Here is a 14,603-nt window from a genome sequence, read left to right as displayed (position 1 = left end):
TTGTAACAAATTGAGTCAAATCTGTTTTCCTTTTTGGCTTTGTAGCAAGTGTTGGAAGATTTCTATGTTCATGTGGCAGCCCAGAATGCTCCTTCTGACCCTGCACAGACCTCCTCTTTTGCTGTGTGTTCCATTTCACTAAGCTCATGCTGCTTCTGTAAAAGTGTCTGAATTATCTAAGTGGATCTTAGTAAATGCACAAGGGTTTGTGGTGAGAGAAAACAGCCAATGTTACTGTTCAGCTTTGTCTGACACTTTCAGAAAAAGATTTGGAGGAAACAAATGCACCTTAGAAAGTTGGTGCAATCTGGGGTGCAGAGTTGCAGTGGTAGGAAAAAAATGACAAGTGGCTTCTTGGAAAGCCCCTTCCTGTTGCCCCCCCTGTGCACCTTAGTCTTGCTTTTAGAATGGAGCAGCTAGGGATAATTTTAGCAAAATTAGTTGCATTCTGTGAAATGAGCATGAATAACGTCTTCCCAATTTTTCATCCCTGTAGGACATCTCTCTGTGACACTGCAGTGTACTTTGATGGAGTATGAAGAGGGCTCAGAAGTTCACGTAAGTCTGTGTATTACAAATGCAAATGTGTCTTTCTCATTTTGAGAGCATAGAGGAGTCTAGATGGAGTGACAGCACGTTGCTGACTGCACTCTGCAGTATCTTTGAAGGTGTTTGGAGGGGCTTTGGGTACTGCAGGGATGGGGCCTGCTTTCCCACTGTCCTGGTTAGGGCAGGCCAGGAGGTTTGCAGGGTCTGTGGGTGCCCTCAGGGCCCTAACATCAAGTGATCAAATGTTAACACACACTTTGTTGAGCTCGTGGTCTTTCATGTTCTTAGAGGCATTAACACATCTTTTCTGCATTCCAAAAATAAGCAGAATATTAATGTGTGGTGAGGACAACTATACCTGTGATAATTGCATAGCTGATTTCAGATGTGTAAAGCCATAGGAAGTTACTAAAGCATGGCTGAAATGGTATAATGGTAGGCTGGTGTTGTATTGATTGCCATTCTTACTGTGCAAGGTAAGGCAGAATATACAGCACCTACCCTGTTGTTTCAGTCTGTAGCCAATTTAAGTTAATTTTCCATATTTCTATTGGTAATAGCTTCATTGTAGAAGCCACAGTGAAAAGAATAATGAAGCTATTAACAGTACGCCTTAATCAATGTCCAATATGTGCACAAAAATCCAAGTGGAGTTATCTGAGACGACCTTCTGTTGTAGTTCCTGGATATTTTGACATGAACCTGAATGTTAATACCATACTGTTGTAGACTGACTAAGCAAGTCAGCTTGACTTCATTTTATTTTGGCTTAGTGTGTTTTTTTGTAAGAATGAAAATGCTATGTTAGTGAGCACAATGGGCGTAAGATGCTGCGTAAGTTAGTTTAAAGTCCAAGAAAGACTTTCAGCTTCAAAAAGAACGTCAGTGGTTGGAGCAGTGCTGTAAAGTCTGTCAGTGCAAGCTGCAACAGAGCATAGCATTGGGGGCTGGCAAAATTCTGTTGGATTAATCCATAAATCCATATAATTACCTGGAAGGCTTTCGGTAGGAGGGAATAATTAGAGGAGATTCCAATTTCTAAAATTATATTTAATGTTCCTGGCTATTTCTGGTACTTTATTTTCTTTTATTCACTGCCCTCTAGAGGTCTTGCAAATGAAATTAGAAAAAGAGAAAACAAGGTTACAGCAGTGACTGTCTCTGTCTGGTGCTGCTATGCAGTGGCTTGTTCAACCCTTTAAGGTAACTGCATAGGTGCTCCTAGAGCTAAATGAAGTTTCCCACCTTAGCTAGGAAGGAAAGAAAATATATTTACAATGGGAGAAATCCCAATTTTAACATAGGGACTGGCAGTACCAGTTTTGACATGTATAAAAGCAGCTACGTGGCATTTCAGGTGCCTGCTTTATTATAGCAGTAAGATGGCTTAAAATTGCCAGTGCATCACAGGTTTGTCCACTTAGTCCTTTTAACTTGTTTGCATTAAAAACGTGTTTTGGGGGAGAGATTATGTATGAGCTCTCCTCTGCCTGCCTTCAGGAATTAGTTGTCTTGGTAGCTTGGATACTGCCATGAATGATCTTCTGGGAAGGGCAGGTGGGCAGCAGCATGGTGTGATCAAGTAAGCCTCACTTCTTGAAGAAACTTGTCTGAAAATATACATGCTATCTCTAAAATAAATGAGGGTTTCAGTGCAAGCTTTGCTGCATGCATCAGTGCTTGGTAGCAGCCTAAGAAATGAATATAAATGCATATTTAACTCTTTCACCCTTTGTTCACTGGAAGCTGTTATGTGCATCGCTCGGCACGAGTGCCTGCAGTTCTATTTCTTAGCACATTAAGGAAATGCTAGTGCTTCTTGGATCTGTGATTGATTGAGAAAAGCCGCTTTCTTCTCTCTGTGTGCTATGAGAGTGGATAGGACAAGGGAGAATGGTTTTAAACTGAGATGGGGGGGGCTTAGGTTGGATATTAGGAGGAAGTTTTTCACAAAGAGGGTGGTGAGGCACTGGAACAGGTTGCCCAAGGAGGTTGTGGATGCCCCATCTCTGGAGGCATTCAAGGCCAGGCTGGATGTGGCTCTGGGCAGCCTGGTCTGCTGGTTGGTGACCCTGCATATAGCAAGATTGAAACTAGATGATCATTGTGGTTCTTTTCTTTTCAACCCAGGCTATTCTATTCTATATGCTTTTGTGAGGCGGTTTTAGGGCTCTGTATTTATTCTCAGAGTGAAGAGAGTGGCAGCTGCTTGGAGAAACCCTACTTCTGGCTGAAGCGGGCAAGATGTAGGGTAAGCACAGCCCTGCTGTGGAACTGGGGCTTGCTGCAGCATGAACAACCAGGAGGGGTGCCAGAGGGGTTATTTTCGAGGACTGGGTGCACTTCAGGTTGAAACAGTTGGTGCTGAGGACCTGCTTGTCTGCCCAGCGCTAGGATGCGTCACTCAGCTTTCAAAGCTGACTGCCTAGGAGTCCACTTGTTGAGCTTCCATTGCTCACTGCAGTGCACGCCCTTGTGCTACACATGGGGATGATGATGGTGGTTGCCTCAGAAGCACTTGGCTGGCCAGAACTGCCACCTTCCTGTGGAGGCATCCTGATTTGTCTGTATCTCTGTCTTAAACATTAATCATGGATCTCTGATGCTGTAATTATATAGACACTGTGGATTTATATATGATACTTATCTCCATGATTTGTCTCTCCTGTGTATGTCTATAAATTTATTATCCCTGTTCAAGTTTCAGTTATGGGTAGTTTTATAGACTCAGAATTCAACTCAAGTTCAAATTTCAATCTCAGCATAGGACAATTCTCAGAGCAGAGTATTGGCTGAATTGATTTGTTTGGAATCAGAAAGGGGTTTTGTTTAGTTGTGTTTTAACTAAATGGGAGCAGAATTCTAGTGAGGTTGATTTTCTTGCAAGTTAGTTGTTCTGCTCACTGATTTCCTTCTTGTGTGTAGATCCAGTGTATTCTTAATGCTGCATTCACTGATTTCTCTCCCCATTTGCTCTTCCTGCATTCAGTATCTCAGCTAGAATTGCTGATAAAATTGCCACTTTGTACTTGCAACAACCAATTAGTTTGATAATCAGGAATTAGTTACTTCCTGTATTTTGGTGAACCTGAACCAGCCCTTGTTCCAGGGCTGGCAGCCCAGAGATGTTCTCTGCCTGCTGTCAGCAACCCCAGCAGCAGTTTGGTTTGCTCCGGGAGCTTTTGGGCAGGGCTTTGTTTTTAACACTGTGGGAATTCAGCAGGTTGCCTTAGATTCTGAGTAAAGCAGGACTTGGTTAATAGCTCTAGGATGAAAATATAGAATTACGTTGTTTAGTCAGGTGTTTCTTTCTGCAGCTTTTCCTGCAAGTGTTGCGAAGTGCAGGTGTTCAGGCATGCTGCAAACCTGACAGTGCAGAGATAACGGGCTGCATGGAGCTGCGGATGGGTTTTAGAAAGCCTATTATCTGATCTCTTCAGTGTACATATTCTCATCTTTAATGTACTGAATAACAGTGAATGGATTTATTTTCCTGCTCCAGTAGTTATGGACTGGATGTGTGTGTAACTCCTCCTTGTGTTTTCACACCCTTAAGGGTGGCTGGGTGAAGAAGGTAGCTCAGAAAGGCTGTGACCATCAGCTGCTGCTTTTGTTCCTTGTCTTAGAAGTGTCCGGTTCATGTGCACCAGGACAGTGATCTGCAGTAAACAGCATCAGGTTGTCCACAGGTGGCAACATAGAGTCAGGAGTACCAAGCACACGATAACTACACTGTTGATTTTGCTAGCACTGATGGAAGTTGGTTGGGGTTTCTTCATTAATAGCTCCAAGCTAGCAAACGTGTTACAGAAACAGCATGGAGTATTCAGGAATTCATCAATGCATGTTGTTTTGGTATGTTTTGCTATGTTGTTTTGCTATATAAAGCATGTCATTGTATACTTTGATGACATGAAAAATATATGCAGTGCTGAAAAGCCATTTCTTAAAAGCATTCAGTATTAAATTGAAATGGAGAGATGTCATCGTGTCTTCTGTGAGCTATTGTCGTGCTTGGTGGTACACCAATAGTCTTGGTTCTGTAAAGAACCATTCATGCCTTCATAAATCAGCTTCTTCACTCCTCCTTATAGTATGTTTGAGTTTCCTTCAGAGCCTGGAAGGATGAGTGCAGAAATGTTACTGGGAAGCTGTGGGATATGGAGTTCTAGAGTGGCCAGACGCTTTTGCTGCATTGTACAGTCATACTTCCAGGGATGAGTAGTACTCAGCTGAGTTCTTCAGGGCTGTCTGCAAATGCTCTCAAATCCAGGGGTAAGGATGGGAGAGACTAGTGCTGAGCTGTGATGCACTTGTTTGTGTCCCTTGGTCAGTCTCTAGTATAAACAGAGATATATCAACAGTTGTTTTTCAAGCCGAACTATAAAATAAATCAAACAACAGAACAAGATGGGTAGGTTGAGAGCGTTATGAAGATGTCAGTCCTTTCCATTTTATTTCCTTGCTCTATTTAGAGCTTTATGTCAGCATATGCGTGTGAACAGGAGAGACGGTACAGGCAAATGACCTAAGGAGGAATCATGTGGTGTGCTGGAACACGTAGACTGAAATAGCTTTCTTTTCCGTGTATCATTTGCCACCTCTTGTTTTACGGATCTGTTGTTGTGCCTAGGCATACCCTGTTAAAACCATCCCACCGTGGATTTTTCCAGTAACGTCAGAAAGAATAGAAACGTGTGCTAGAGTGACTGAGAGGTCCTAAGCATTCTGATTTTGCAAGCAGAAGTGCCTCAAAGAAGCTCAAGGTCTGTCAGTTCAGTTTCTGTACTGAACTTCACCAAATCAAAGCCTTGAAAGTGTTCTTGTTTAAAGAAAAAAAGATGAAAAAGCTATTGCTGGGAGCCAGGATGCCTGCAAGAGAGATGAAAGTATGAGCAGGTTATTTTGTATATTGGTTCCATGCTTTCTTTGAGTTTTTAGGATGTTGAATATTTTTAGCTTGTTTAATTACTGGTATAATCAAAGTCATAGGATAATGATAGTGTCCTTAGATGCTGAGTAAGGAGCAGTCTATGTCAGATCTGTTAATGTGATGAGACGCTGATGTTGCAAATAGCCTGCTAAGCATTTGAAGAGAACTTGCATGTCTGGTTATTACTGAGTGTACAGGGAAACCTTACAACCCCTGAAGCTAGTTGTGGGTGCAGCCCACTGCATCCTTCTGTTGTTGTTGGCTTGCTGGAGCATTGTGTTGCTCCATACCAATGAAGAAAGAAAAGAAACTTAACTTTCAACCCAAAGGTGATCCCAGCTGTATGAGCAGAATAAGGGTTTTAAGTTGTTTGGAACAGCTAAATAAATTCAAGAGGTTTTGTGCACGTGTGTTAATGCCTAAGCCAAAGACAAACAGAGAGGGGAAATAAGGTTGTGTAGTTGTTTCTGTCAACTGCCAAACACAAATGTTTTGGTATAGTCCTTGGAGTGAAGCTTCTTTTTTCTTCAGTTTAATAACTCAAAAATCTGTGACTGTAATTTGCTGCTGCATAACTCATTGGCATTAGAATTTAATGTTCTGTCTATTCATTTCTGCACCTGTGAACCGCCAAGTGTGTTATTAGTGATAGATATGAAAGGACCTCTGTATTTCTCTGCAGCAGAACGTTGCTTCTGACAATCACTGTGAGGCAGACAACAAGGGTGTGTCATTTTTAGAGGGTGGGTTCGGTGCAGAGGATTTCTTTTTCCATTGTTTTATTTCATTAAATAATGAAGTAGCTGAATACTGCGCAGTTTTTGGAGGTGTAAAAAAAAAGTTCTGCCTGTGGTATTTTTCTGTGAAAAACTTGTCTCCAAGCGTGTTTCTTTAACTGTAACACGAAATGCAGCTCAGGTGCTGTACTGTTTAGAAGTTCTTCTTGAAGTGGAATCCCTATTTCATGCGTTGGCCAAAATCTCCGTTTCATTGAGTTGCTTCTTGAATTGCGTGGCCTTTGCTTTTCAGCCCACAAAGCGCCAGCAGAGCAGGTTATTTTGGGAAACTATCCCTGTTTATCCCAAAGAATTACTAACTATAATTCAGAGCAGTACAAATAACTATTTATTATGTCTTGACATCTCACTGTGACCCAGATGTTTCAGGCTTTTAAAGTTATCTAGGTGAAGGCTGCTCTACTTCTGTTGCCATCATATTTTCCAAATTTACTGTAAACCGACCTATCTAGCAACTCCAAGATGAAATGGGAGTTTTAAGCCTCTAAGAGGAGTCTGAATTTTGATTTATAAACAGTTTCAGTGTAATACACAAAGTCCTACTAATGACATTGACTTTGTGTAGGTTAAGGAGGGGGGGGGGAAAAGAACGGCATCTTCTTGAGCTACCTGTAACCAACTTTATAGTTTCTGTAAATCAAGGAAATTGTTTCTTGATGTCAGCACTTTGTGTGCTTAGTAATTCTTCAGTGAACATTACAAGGAACACTTTCTTGTAGCCTAGTGTTAACTTCTCTAATTTATTACTGTTAGTCAGAATTTTATTTCCATTTTTCATGTTGAACATCTGAGAATGTGTTGGAACTGGGATTAAGTTACAATGCTGTGCTGTTCTGCCTCTTGTAGTGTTCTCCTTCGCTTCTGGCTGAATCTGCCCTACCATTGGCATAGGGTGATGCCACACTGCAGTTGTGCATGGGAGCTGCGGGGAATGGGACGGCTGTGGTTGGAAGCCTCCTCTGTTCCTGGGTGAGGCGCATCTACCTGTGCTGTCCTCCCAAAAATAGGGGTATGTTTCAGGCCTTGTGCAGTGTGGATAGCCATGATGTATTTAACATCTTAACTTTTTGGTCCATTAGTGATCATTAACAGTATTTATACACAGCTTTTTCCTTATATCTCTCCCTATTTTTAAGGGGGGGTGGGTGGGGAAGCAAAAGCCCTTTCTGATGGCAGGTTAGGTTTTATCAAAATTTAGTTCTCACTATGGTTTAAAATAGTAAGGAACCTCTTCTGCCAACTCGCACCCTGAGCTTTCCAGAATATGACTCAGAGTGGGAGCCTGAGTCCGATGGTAGAAAGCAGGCAGAGAGCGAATCTGTAATGAATCAAGATAAGCTTATTTCTTTTTCTTTTCAAATACTGTTTAGTGTTCCTTCTTTTTTTGATGCAAATAGGGGCGTTACTTTCCTAATCATTGCTTAAAGTTTTATAACTTAGTATTGATGTCTGGGAATCATGGGTACTGCAAGCATGTACCTTTCAAATGCATGGGACACCATGTAGCAAGTGATCTGCTCATGTCACAAGTCATCTCAGAAAAAGGCTGGATTTAGTTCTCTTCGCTGCAGTTGAGAAAAAGCCAAAATTCATCTGTTTTGTTTTTGTTTTATTATGAACTTAATTAAAAAAGTGGCTTTTTTGTTCCTCCATTGACCTTGGTTGCAATGTTTTGAGACATTTGACTAGGCATAAGCTGTGGTCACTTAATTTCACAACGTAGGCAATGCATCAGAAGGGCTCACTGTTGAGCATTTATTTGATATTATTCTATGCCAAAACCATGCACTGGGGCACTGCTTGATTTTACTCGTGTCTGACTCTTCCATCAGTCTTTTTCAGTACCCAGCGTAGCCATCTGTCATACTGAGATAACATTTGGGTCCCCACTGAATAAGATTCATGTTGGAAAATTCAGTATATTTGAATAAAACTGCAAGACAGGCATTTCTACTTAATTCTTTCTCAGAAAAAATACATCTGAACTGCATCCTTTGATGTACGTGTAAACCAGGATCTGCCCACTTCTGTAATCAGTCCAACTCAAATGCTTCTCTCTAATAATGATTTTCTTTCTTTTGGTAAAGCAGATTGGTGCTGATAACAGCTTTTAGTTTTACCCCAGAAATTTGGGGTTATTGACTTACGAAACAAACATCAAAGATGCCTGGTACCAAGTTTTTCTTCCTACCAAATTTCTCTTTGAAGCTGTAATCAAAGCTAGCATCTCTGCAATTGATTTCAGCAGCAGGACCAACAGGTATCCTGCATGGAAGTAAAATCTGAGATTTGGCAATAACAGATGCATACTATTTCTAAATACTTGTGTATCCAGTTATTGTGACTATCATCTGATGTAGGCCAGCATTATTCAGTCTAGCCAGCCAGGATTGTCAGCTAATAAATTTCTTTATGATGCAGAGGAAACTGAAGTTGGTCATGTATGGGCGAGGTCTGTAATAAATTGTAATTAATGCACAACGGAGAAAAAGGACTTAAGACTTCTGGAAATACTTTGAAAATGGCTCAATCTAGAAACTTTTCCCTGCTCACCAGAGAAAAGGACGTCAGGAAAATCTTTCTTCTGCTTGAGGGCTGGTAGTTTTGTGCTGGCCTTCTGGAATGTCTGAAATTATCCTGCAGGAATGATGGTGGAAAGCAGCTTGCCTGCTTTCTGTGTCATCTTGTAAAAGCATTGGTTGAAGCACAGTCTTTGGAATACAGGTCTGTATGTAGATAAGACACTTGTTGTTTTGAAGTTAAAATGAGATTGTTGCATTGGGAAGTATGATGAGATGTGTCTTTTTGTGTGAAGATCGCATTTGTTTAGTGTATTTTTGTTTTTAAGTTAGTATTGAAGGCAGCAGTTAAATAACGTATTTACCAGTTCTTAACAGGCATACAGAATCTGAGGAAGCCGAACTTTGCAGAATTTAGCGTTAGTGAATGTATAAAACTGCCAGGTCACTGCAATACCTACACACATTCTTCCAAATGTGGAGAAAATAGATAAATTCTTCCTTGGTGGCATTCAAGATCTTTGCTTTAAGCACTTACTTAAAAAGCTGTAAGTGTAGAATGGCCTGGGTTGAAAAGGACCACAATGCTCATTCAGTTCCAACCCCTTGCTATGTGCAGAGTTGCCAACCATCAGACCAGGCTGCCCAGAGCCACGTCCAGCTGGGTCTTGAATGCCTGCAGGGATTGGGGCATCCACAACTTCCTTGGGCAACCTGTTCCAGTGTCTTACCATCCCATGAGTGAAAAACTTGCTCCTAATATCTAACTTGAATCTCCCCTAAGCACTGTGGTGGATGACTTGTGAGCATCACAGGTGTCTGGGACAGCCCAGTGGCTATTAGTTGACATACATACACGCTTTTACATGAGAAGCCTTCCTGTGTTCTGAAAAGATACCATGTCTGTTGAAAAAAGATCTAGGTATGTGGCGAGGAATAGACAAATGTTGAAGTTGATGCTAAGCCACTGATGGTAGGAGATGCAGGAGGAATTGTATCCTGAGCACCTGGATGAAGAAGATGATTGCCCCAGAATGTGGTGTGGCTGAAAAAGTAAACTGCTGGTGCTCTGAAGTCATGTTTAGACTGGTGTTTTGACTGAGTGTCCTGTGGCTGTCATAAAGGAAAAACCTAATGCTGGACTTACTGGGGAAAAAAACAAGAAAATAGCAAGCATTATGGTAATGAGCTGCATGTGTGGTGCTGTTTTGGTCACTCAAAAGGACCAATTTTTAACTGAAGATCTATTAAGAAGGAGGGGAAAATAATTGCAGGGAGTGGCAACAGAGAGGGTAAGTGAAAACTGAGTGATACAGGTAGTAGAGTAGCACAAAATCTTGCTCCCATGATTCCCATGAAGCAGGCAGTGCATCTACAAGACAGCAGGGTCCAAGTAAACTAGGGAAGCCATTCTTCTGGGAGCTCCTGGAAAGTGCTGTGAAGGGTAAATCCATTAAAGGCCATTGTCTGTGGGAACACAACCTTGGCTTCAGCATGTCTGAGCAGCAGGTGGCTGGAGATTACTGTGAGCAGGAATCACTCATGCTTTCTGTTGTTGCTCTTTTCCCTGGGCTTGTCTTGCAAGCATCAGGCAGAGGCAGTGCGGCATGGCAGAGTTCTTCTCCGTCCTATGCTTTGCTTTTAATAAAGCAACTGATATACATAAATTAGGGTACACACAAGTTGCAAATCTTTGCTGAGCATCTTCAGCCTATGGCTTAAATTTATCTTTTGTCACACAGGGCTATGAGCATGTTGTTAGCAGTAGAATTTATAAGGTAGTTATAATTGAAATGTGAGGATTTATTCAACACAAGATTGGGATTAAAGTAAGAAGGATTCAATACAGTAACTCAAAGCTTGATGACGGTGCAGTGTGATAGGTGGGAAAGCAGTTACAGTGATTAGAAATCCATTTGGTGAAGTACCAAGGTCTGAACGTTGTGCAGTAGTGCAGGATGAAAGATATAGCAATGCGATGATGAAGGGCTTCTTTTGATTAAATTGGGACACAGCTTGCTGTGGTACCATACCGTCTCACTAGGTATGCTGCTGTTTGCCTCTGGTTCGATGACTGCCTATCATGCCTAATTTCCAACAACTTAATGCTGATATGGAATTGACAGAAGAATAAACAGAAAGTAACAACAAGAATGTGGTTAAGTTAGAATCAGATAATCTGATTATAGACCAAACTTTTGCTGGTCTGTGTTGGGAGACTTAATTGTCAAAAATATGCGAGAGAATGGTGTGGAAAAGCAGAGTCATAGAATCATGGAATCACTCAGGTTGGAAAAGACCTTGAAGATCATCAAGTCCAACCACAACCCAACCATACTTCCCTACCTCTAACAGCCCTCTGCTAAATCACATCCCTGAGCATCGCATCGAAATGGTTTTTAAACACATTCAGGGATGGTGACTCAACCACCTCCCTGGGGAACCTATTCCAGTGCTTAACAACCTTTTCTGTAAAGAAGTGTTTCCTGATATCCAACCTAAACCTGCCATGGCACAACTTGAGGCCATTTTCCCTTGTCGTGTCACCAATGAGAAGAGACCAACCCAGCTCTCGCTGTAAGCCCCTTTCAGATATTGGAAGAGAGTGATAAGGTATCCCCTCAGCCTCCTTTTCCCCAGACTAAACAGCCCCAGTTCCTCCAGTCTCTCCTCCTAGACCATGTTCTCCAAGCCCTTTACAAGCCTTGTTGCCCTTCTCTGGACCTGCTTCAGCACCTCTGTGTCCTTTCTGTACTGAGGTGCCCAAAACTGAACAGAGTACTTGAGGTGAGGCCTCACCAGCGCCAAGTACAGGGCAGGATGACTTCCCTGGTCCTACTCACCACTCCATTCCTGATCCAAGCCAGGATGCCATTGTCCTTGGCCACCTGGGCACATTGCTGGCTCATATTCAGCCAACTGTCCATCAGAACACCAAGGTCCCTTTCCGTCAGGCAGCTTTCCAGCTGCTCCTCCCCAAGCCTGTAGGGTTGCATGGAGTTGTGATCAAAATGCAGGACCTGACACTTGGCCCTATTGAAACTCATGCAGTTTGCATCTCATGCACTTGGCCCATCGATCCAGTCTATCCAGGTCCCTCTGTAGTGCCTTTCTCCCCTCAGGCAGATCAACAGTACCTCCCAGCAAGGGAGGGAGTGTTATGTTATGGAAAAGTATATATACATTGTGTAACCATTATATATAAAGTTTGTTATGAAGACAAAGTATACGGTACACAAAGATTTATAACTGAATTCTACTCAGATGTGTTGTTTCTGATCCCAATCTTCCACATCCCCCTCAAGGTACCAATGTAGACAAATGCAAGGAGTGTGTTCCCCACATCTACCAAATGGCTTCCCAGCTCTTTCCATTGGCATCATGACTGACAGCTGCCCTGCTGGCAGAATCCCAGTTAGTAGCAAGGTAACAACCATTGTATTTCATCATTATCTGGAATGATTTATGAGGATAGCAAGTTTTCGCCAGTGTGAAGGAGTGAAAGCAGTAAGTTAGAAACTCCGTATACAATTGCTTTCATAAAACAAAATCAACATCACAAAACTTTTCACATAGAGAAATAATTTCATAAAGAAATATATATATATATATATATATATATTCATTTTATAACTTTCATTCAAGTCAAAATGCAATACAAAGGCAGTGAAGGGAAATAGTTAGAATTACCTAAGATGTTGAGTGAGAATTCAAAAAAGAGTATTCAAAGCTGATGGTAAGAATCATCTTGTATCTTATTCAAAATGATCAGAATTGCCCATTAGAGCCAAACCTCATCATGATTAAGCAGTTCCTTAGAAATTAATTAAAATATTTGTAATCTGCAAAAGCAAATAATTGTCTTTGCAATATCACTGAACTTAGGAGAAAACCGGGGGCAAGAGATAAGATACAGTTTTGTAGCTGCTGATACAGGCATTTCTCTAAGCTATTCTGCTCGTGCTTCCACAGAATAGATGTTCTGCATGCTATTGAAACAGCATATGAATAGATCTGATCTCCACCCCAAATCCTTTTTTTCCCTGACACTTTTATTGACTGAAGCAATGCCTTGTTCTCTATTAATCCTATTTAACACCCCTGCCAAGAGGATGGCTTTTATTTCCATCTCCTTAGATACTGCTTGCAGGGCATCACAGTGCTACAAGAGGAGAGCCCTGGCCAGGCGAGTGAGAAGGGCAGCATAGTGCAGGCCTCGTATTTAAACACAGCTCTGAGAACTCAAGCTTACAACTCCACAGCACAAATTTTCTTCTAAGGACATTTAGCATTTGCATCCGTCTCTGTTTTATATTCAAAGGTTTTTGTTTCTATTCAGAAAGTTCTTTTGTGCTTACATAGTTTAGGTTTGCTCTGAAAGTAGGACTGAGTTATACTATAAACATAAAGACTGTTATAAGAAAATATAAAAGGTATCTTCTTTTTCTGTACCTTCGTATGAAAGCTTATAAAACAAGACTAACCTTCTACCTATCTGCAAGTGGTTAGCTCTACTGAAATGCAGAGCAGGTTAAGGAAGGTTATTTCAGTGCCTGGATTCATCACGTTCCTCATCATCAGTCCAGCTCTTAACTCAAATTTGGTAGGTCTATTGCCAAGTAATCCCACTGAGGTAGCTATGAATACTGGATTGTACTCATTGTACGCTCATTGAGCTCCCCTACAGCTAACAAAGGTTATTTCTTAGTCTCAGAAACAGCTGAAAAGCCCAAGATCAAAAGCGTGATACAGGCACGTTAGAAACAAGAAGCTCAGAACATTTCATAAAGTTAGTAAAGACGTGTCCTTAAACCGTCAAGCAATACAAATCACCTACCACACAGCACATTAATCTCCATCTTCTACCACAGTCTTCAGTTCCATGCTTGAATATTATTCAGTACTAAACTTTTGTCTTGCAAGTCTATTACTTTCTTTCTTCATTTGTGCTTTATGGAGGCTGTTTTTTTCTTTACACGCTGCCAGGATGATGCTCCATCATTTGTTGCCTTATCTCAGTACACACACCTAACGTGCTGTTCGTTGTATCACTGCTAGAGTGAAGAGTACTGCACAGAGAGCTTGAGCTCTGCTTTTCTGTTGTTCCAAATGGACTCCAGGTGGACAGGTGACAGGACAAGGGAAAATAGCATCAAGTTGCACCAGGCTAAGTTTAGGTTGGATATCAGGAAAAGCGTCTTTACAGGAAGGGTTGTTAAGCAGTGGAATAGGCTCCCCAGGGAGGTGGTTGAGTCACCGTCCCTGGATGTGTTTAAAAGCAGTTTGGATGTGGTGCTCCAGGGATGTGATTTAGCAGTGGGATGTTACAGTTACGTAGTATGGTTAGGTTGTGATTGGACTCGATGATCTTTAAGGTCTTTCCCAACCTGAGCAATTCTATGATTATATTCTATATGTAAGATATATGTCTTATCTATATAAAGACTACTTTTTTTTAACTGAAATTGGAGAGCATTTGACTAAGAGAAATCAACTTATTCTCTTATGCTCTTCCATTAACTGTTGGTTTTCATGCAGTAAGGCCTGAAGACCCTTGAAGTGTCTCTTGCTGTTTTCATGTAGTGATGAACATAAAGGGGCCTCCCGTTCTGACTTAGTTGTGAAGTCACAGAATTGCAGATTCCATCGGCTTCTCTGCCCTGTGACATCTTTTTGATGCCGTATGGACCCACATGAGGGGATGAAGGAGACATTGGGTGATTGTGTCAGAGGGAGTCAGCATGTTGATGGGCCAAATAGTGATGCATTTGGAAATTAAACACTTCCCTTTCCTCCATGAATTTG

At 41.5% G+C, this 14,603-nt stretch overlaps 1 protein-coding gene across 9 annotated transcripts in view; it reads left to right on the top strand.

The window, feature by feature from the left end:
* The window catches only part of PCDH15 (protocadherin related 15), a 678,253-nt gene that overhangs the window by 287,036 nt on the left and 376,614 nt on the right, over positions 1-14,603 (top strand). For all 9 annotated transcript variants that reach the window (XR_007376985.1, XM_048944599.1, XM_048944600.1 and 6 more), the window contains exon 5: positions 497-558. The gene's annotated coding sequence lies outside the window, so the exon portion shown is untranslated. The remainder of the gene's footprint in view (positions 1-496; positions 559-14,603) is intronic.

The sequence above is a fragment of the Lagopus muta genome, chromosome 5, assembly GCF_023343835.1.
Source record: "Lagopus muta isolate bLagMut1 chromosome 5, bLagMut1 primary, whole genome shotgun sequence".
Classification (NCBI taxonomy): domain Eukaryota; kingdom Metazoa; phylum Chordata; class Aves; order Galliformes; family Phasianidae; genus Lagopus; species Lagopus muta.
The sequence above is the reverse complement of the archived record's forward strand: the minus strand, read 5'-3'. Positions and strand labels throughout refer to the sequence as shown.